The sequence below is a fragment of the Nannospalax galili genome, unplaced genomic scaffold, assembly GCF_000622305.1.
Source record: "Nannospalax galili isolate Female #2095 unplaced genomic scaffold, S.galili_v1.0 scaffold367, whole genome shotgun sequence".
Classification (NCBI taxonomy): Eukaryota; Metazoa; Chordata; class Mammalia; order Rodentia; family Spalacidae; genus Nannospalax; species Nannospalax galili.
In genome coordinates this window covers 933428-940398 of record NW_008356465.1, presented here as the reverse complement: position 1 = coordinate 940398, position 6971 = coordinate 933428, and the positions used below count along the sequence as shown (strand labels likewise).

The window sequence follows — 6971 nt, the reverse complement described above, 5'->3', positions numbered from 1 at the left end:
ACCATACCCAGAGTGCCAGCTACAGATGAGTAGATGATGAGATTTGATTATTTAAAGCAATTGATATTTGGATGAGTCTTTTAGATTTAGTGTTGATGCTGTGATGGGCTGAAATATTTGGAGAGTTTGGGATACTGTGAATGTATTTTGCACATGGAGCAGATGGTAATTTAGGGGCTGGAGAACAGACAGTAGGGTTAGATGGTAATTTTCAACAATATAGGTCCATTTGCTAATTCTTTGAGTCTGTGAATGTGACTTCATTTGGAAAAAGATGCTCTCAGATGTAAGTAAGGATCTAGAGTTGGGATCATTTCAACTTCAGAACGCTCTAATCCCACATTGGGTACAGGGAACCCAGGCTCTCCAGGTAAACCTGCCCTTCAGCAGAGACACCTAGAGCCCCATTGTTTCCTGTCTGAGGCAACCTTACCTCTGTTGTATTGTATGGGTCACACATTAACCAAGCCCCACCCTGCTACTCAGAGAAAGAGCGACCCCATCATGCAGTTTAAGTCACACATGCCTGCTCTCCTCCCTTGGTCACATACTAACAAGCTGCTTCCTCAGAGTTGTAAAAACTTTCCTTTCTTCAGGAACCTTTGATAGCAAATACCTTGCTTTGTCTAGTGGGGCTGAAACTCTCACCATACTGCTTACTACAATATTAATAAATCTCTTGCCTGAAGGGTGATCTTTGACACAGCACCTCTCGGTTGAACTTCCTCTCCTCACCCTCCCTGAAACTTAACAGTGTCCTTCCAAATGACAGAAGACCTGCAAATGAGAAGACATTCTAAAGATAGAGGTAGTGATGTGGCCATGAGCCAAGCCAGACCCTAGAAGCAGCAAAGACATGAATGCTGGAGAGAACATGGACCTGCTCATGTCTGGATTTCAGACTTCCAGACCCCAGAATTCAGAGAACATAAACTTCTAGTATTTCAAGTCACTGAGTTGGGGATAAATCGTTATAACAGACCAATGAAGCAAAAACATGGACAGAAACTGCCCAATCTCAGGTAGGATACACACAGAAAGCTAAGGTACTACAGGGGCTTTGAACCAGCCAGCAGGAGGCTGGCAGAAGGCTCCGATGCAGGAATCAAGAGTTTCCCATCTCATTATGAATCATCACAAGAGCATTTCCTGCGTAGAGTTGGAAAAATTCTTCGTCTACCCTGAACCCTAATTAGCTTGCTCTGAAATAGATTCACACAGGAATTAATGCAACAGGACTAAACAGGAGCATGAAGGAAATTGTACCTGCTGAGCTATTCTGTCTTACTTGAATTTTGGTGCCCATGTATCCATGTTCCAGACAGAATCTGCTGACGCTTCATCTTTTGTACTAAAATCTCTGATAAATTTCCCATTTCTCTATACATTTATGAACACAGATTTGCATGTATTTTAGGGTCCAGTGTGATAATTCAGTACATGTACACAAGATGTAATAACCACTTCAAGGTAATTAGCATTGGTCTCACCCCAAACACCACACATATCTGTGTGCTGGAAAAAGAAAACTTTCTTTTTTAAAAATTTATCTCAAATAATCTTAATTATCTCTATACCTCCATCCCCACCAGCACCCTCCCATACCCCCTCCACTGGAGTCCATATACTCTGTCATCCTTGTTAAGGCCCACTGTATCAAGTCAGTGTCCCTTGACGTTTCCCAGTGCAAGTCCATCCACTGAGGTCTAGTCAGCCTATCTAGAGTCCCTTGTTTCAGGAAGATCAGTTCTTCCTCACCTAGCAGTAATCAGTTGACAATATTTCTTCAGATAAGATTGGGATCTGCTGTTCATTTTCCCAGTTCTATGCTGGGTTTTTGCCTGCCTGAGTTTTCATAGGACTTGTGTATGCTGACACCATTGCCATAGAATCATATGTGCAGGGTCCCAGGAGCTTGTAGGGCTGTTTCGATATGGTCATGCACCTCCTCCCTGGCTTGTACAATCTTTCCACCCCCTCTTCCACAATGGTACCTGAGCCTTACTGTCTTGTAGTCTATGGTGAGCCCACTATAGTATGAAACACCAGAATGAATTCCTGTGTTTGGGTGTCTCCTTTAAAAAGTAAAGAAAATCCCTATTTTTAAATTTCCAAGAGATTGTTTCCTTTATTTGTAGGCATTAAGAAAGCTGAAGAAGTTTACTTTGAAGAATACTGGCTCTTCAGAAATTATTCATTTTCCTCTAAAAAGACTTGAAGACAGGGACAGGAGAGATACTCAGTGAATTAAGAGCACTGGTTGCTCTTGTGAAAGACCCAGGTTCAGTTCACGGCACCCACATGGTGGCTAACAACAGTGGGCATGGCCATCCTCATCCTGTAACCCTTGAACTTTGTGATAGCAGCACAGACTGAGTGTGGCTCCCCTGCATCTTCCCTACTGGCCTCTAGCATCTGGGGGTGGAGGATCAAAACACAGACCACGGTAAAAGAAAACATGAGAAGAAGATGAACCAGGTGGACTGAAAACTTTACATCACCAAATTCAGTGCTCAAAATGACCTTCTAACTTTGGTACTATTCTTATTGCCTTTGACTATTAGATACTAAATCCCTCCCAGGCCCAGGCCAGTGCTGCTCAACACAGATTCCTTTCACTGACCTCCTAGGCAAAGACTCTCAGCAATCAACATCCCCGGCATGTACCAACCCTTGGAATATTCCGTGGCCATGCCTCTGTCCTCCTTAAATGGCCTCAAGAGGTAATTTTCCTCATGATCTAGGCTGCAAGTTACATACGGAACTTCTCCAGACTCAGAAATCCCCAAAGCTCTCCACAGTGTTAGATGGAACACACCACAGTAAGGTCTTGCTTTTCTTCATAATGAACCTGCATCTTTGCACATTAAAAAGGTATATATTGTCTGCTCAGTATCTTTTAAGAACAAAATCACACATTTACACAATGGAGTTCTACTCAGCAGTAAAGAAAGACAAAATCATGAAATTTGCAGGTAAATGAATGGAACTAGAAACTGTTATACTAAGTGAAGTAACATAGACTCAGAAAAACAAATGACATATGTTCTCCCTCATATGTGGATCCTAGCACCAAATCCTTGTATGTGAGTATATATCCAGATATAACTGCAGGAACCAGGACAATGGAAAGGAACCAGGGAGGTAAAGGGAAAGAAAGAACCTGAGTGAGAACAGTAGGAGGCAGGCATTACTAAAGGAGAAATGGATTAAAATGGGGGTATTTAAATGGGAGGTAAGGGGAGGGTTATACAAAGAAACTTTGGGATAAAGGGACAAAAGGAGCTCAAGAGAGGTGGGACCATAGGAGACTGGTATTATCAAGGGAGAAATGGGGAAAATGGGGAAGTCATGGTGGAAGGGTTAGACAGGGAGAGAGAGAGGAGAGATAAATAATGTCTAGCTAGTTTAAAAAACAAAACAGAGGGAATCATATTAGTTCAACAACCTAAGGACAAATTACACATACAATATCTCTATATGAGCCCAAGTGTATAGCTGAAGGCTACATAACAAAAAACATTGCCAGACAGGAGAAACCTTCCTTTGAGTTGTTGCCTAGGGTGGTCCAAGAGACTCCCCAAATTACACAGGCTATTGTCACAGTCCTTGATTGCCTCACAGACCTTGAAGGTAAGACCCTACAGCTAAAGACAGAACATACTTCAGACACAGGATTTGGAGCAATGGACCTGGAACTGACATGAAAGCCACTTCCCCTGAAGGCTAGCTCTCATAGCTTTGGAGAACACTATGAAGGTGCCAAGAGAAAACATCAATCGATGTCCAACACCAGCTTCAAGACCAAATAAACACATCAATGGCCACCATAGATACTACATTGGTGCGGTAGTGACACTTTTGTCTTGGGGTCAATCAACAGCTCCCTAATTGGACTAAAATCCCACTCAATGAGAGGGAACTCACGTGGTACTGTAAACATAACCAAATACACATGTCTGGAGAGCTCATAGATCTTCTAGAAAACCCCAAGACTGTCATATCCCTAGACTAATGTAATTTCTTACTATGTGCAAAATATGTATCCTTATACTTACAGACAAATATCCAAGTCACCACTCATTAATGAAGCTTCTTTTGCATCAGATGGAGACTATTGCCAAGTATCACAACTAGTCACACACAGACATGGTCTATGAATTGCCAAGGCCTAAGTGGCACATCTACAATGCAATCTCTATACCTAAGGCTCATGGAACATAGAACAGGGGCAAAGAAGTCACTAATGAATCTCTCAATTCTCATTAATGAAGCTCCCTCATGCAACAGAGGATCAGGAACACAAAAGGTCACAAGTGCTCAAAGCATAGACATTAAGAATCTGCAGAATGCTGGTCCTTGGACAGGACTTCTATATTAAACTTCACCCACTCAGGGCTCAGGGAGCATCATGGAGCAGGGAGGGGTGGAAAGACTGTAAGAGCCAGGGAAGAGGTGCAGGACTATATGGAAATAGAGTCCTGGGACCCTGCTCATATGACTCTACAACAATGGTGTCAGTGTACACAAGTCCCATGCAAACTCAAGCAGACCAAAACCCAGAATAGAACTGGGGAAATGGATACCAGACACCAATCTTAGCTGAAGAAATATTGGCAACTGATTACTGCTGGGTGAGGAAGAGCTGATCTTCCTAAAGTGAGGGACTCTAGATAAGCTGACTAGACTTCAGCAGATGAATTTGCACTGAGGAACGTCTGGAGACACTAACTTGACACTACAGGCTTTAACACAAATGTCAGAATGTATGAATTCCAGTGGGGATGGGTGGGAGGGTGCCAGTGGGGAAGGGGGTATAAAATGGTTAAGATTGATTGAGATGTTCTGTATGAAATACACAAAAATTCAATAAAAATAACTCTTTATAAAAGAACAAAATCACTCTTCTTTAAAATCATCCTAGAAATTAGGTCTGCTCTTCCATCAAGAGTCATGGTCTTATGATTTGAGTGCCTTCTAAGGTTGCTGGTGAGTCCAACTCTGAGTCACTTCCATCAGACCAAAGACCATTACAGAAGCACCTTAGTGACAAGATACCAAGCCAACCCAACTCACAGCACTTTCTACTATAGTGCTGTCCCTACAAAGAAACCTAGTCCTGGAGGGACATGGAGAGTCCCTTGAGGTGACAGGCTCTGCCGCCCATGGGTTGTAGGGGCTGGTGATACAGACTGCAGCCTGCACTTGGAGGACAGCACATGGAGCTGTGTGAATTTCCATCTGTGGTTCATCATGTCTTCCAGGGACCCTGACGTGAGTACCAGATGGCCCTTCTGAGAAAAACCCAGTGGCCAAAGGAGTTGCAGAGGAGGGAGGGATGGCACACAAGGAGACCGAAGAGATAACAGAAATGCTTCCAGAAATGACTCACTGGGGCTGCGGTGGGAAAGGAGCTGAGGAATGTCTCCACCAGTGTTTTCCTTTTTATGTGTGGGAGCACGTCATCATACAGGAACCTCACACTGCAAAAGAAGCCCAAATAAAGATCACTTCCAGCTGTTAAAAATGGACATTCTGAATGATCAAAACCACGTTTGCTGTAGACAAGCTGAGCTGGCAGCCACTGGTGAACAGAATTTTTCCGTGCTTCTATAACAATGATATACCTGTCAGTTGATACTAACTTGCATTTTATTAAATCAACTAGATAGATGATAGATAAATAAATAGTTAGAGGAATAATGCACGGATAGATGAAAGATAGTGTCTTAGTTAGCTTTCTATTGTGGTGATCAAACACTAACCAAAACCAACTTGGTGAGGAAAGGATTTATTTGGTTTATATGTCCTGATCATAATTCAACATTGAGGAAAGCCAAAGTAGGAACTCGAGTAGAACTAGTACCTGGAGGCTGGGGCTGAAGCAGTGACCACAGAATACTGCATACTGGCTTGCTCTCCTGGCCTGTGTTCAGCCTGCTTTCCTATACAACCCAGGACCACCTGTCCAGGAATGGCACTACCTACATTGGGTTGGGCCTCCCCACATTATTCAACAACCAAGGAAATGCTTCACAAATGTGCCCACAGGCCAATCCGATAGAGGAAATATTCCAATTAAAGTTTCTTCTTCCCAGGTGTGTCAAGTTGACAAGTGACACTGTCAAACACAGATTAGATAGACAGATTAGAAGGAGGGATAGATAGATAGATGATAGATAGATAGATAGATAGATAGATAGATGATAGATAGATAGACGATAGATAATAGATGATGATAGATAGATGATAGAGATAGATGATAGATAGTGATAGATAGGATGGATAGATAGATAGATAGATAGATAGATAGATAGATAGACAATAGATAGTTGATAGAGATACATGATAGATGATAGAGATAGATGATAGATAGATAGATGATGATAGATAGATAGATAGATGATAGATAGAAGACAGATGATAGATAGATAAATGATAGATAGATAGATAGATAGATAGATAGATGATAGATAGAAGACAGATGATAAATAGATAAATGATAGATAGATAGATAGATAGATAGATGATAGATAGATAGATGATAGATAGATAGATAGATAGATGATAGAGATAGATGATAGATAGTGATAGGATAGACAGATGGATGATAGATAGATAGACAATAGATAGTTGATAGAGATAGATGATAGAGATAGATAGATAGATGATAGATAGATTAGATAGATAGATAGATAGATAGATAGATAGATAGATAGATGATAGATAGAGTTTGAATGAGAAGTGTCTATCACAGGCTCAAGTATTTGAGCACTTGGAGTATGTTCACCCATTAGTGACTCTACTTGGGGAGGGTCATTGTACCTTTAGGAGGTGTGGCCTTGCTGGAGGAAGTACATCACTGGGGGTATTGAGAGGTTTTAGCCTTGTACCACTCCCAGTCTCTCTCTCTCTCTCTCTCTCTCTCTCTCTCTCTCTCTCTCTCTCCCTCCCTCTCTCCTTCCCCCCCT

At 41.9% G+C, this 6971-nt stretch overlaps 1 long non-coding RNA gene across 1 annotated transcript in view; it reads right to left on the bottom strand.

Moving 5' to 3' along the window:
• Positions 1 to 5401: 5401 nt before the first annotated feature.
• LOC115067865 overlaps positions 5402 to 6971 on the bottom strand; it is a 3058-nt gene continuing 1488 nt past the window's right edge. Inside the window, exon 3 of the long non-coding RNA XR_003847231.1 lies at positions 5402 to 5483. This is a non-coding gene — a long non-coding RNA (uncharacterized LOC115067865). The remainder of the gene's footprint in view (positions 5484 to 6971) is intronic.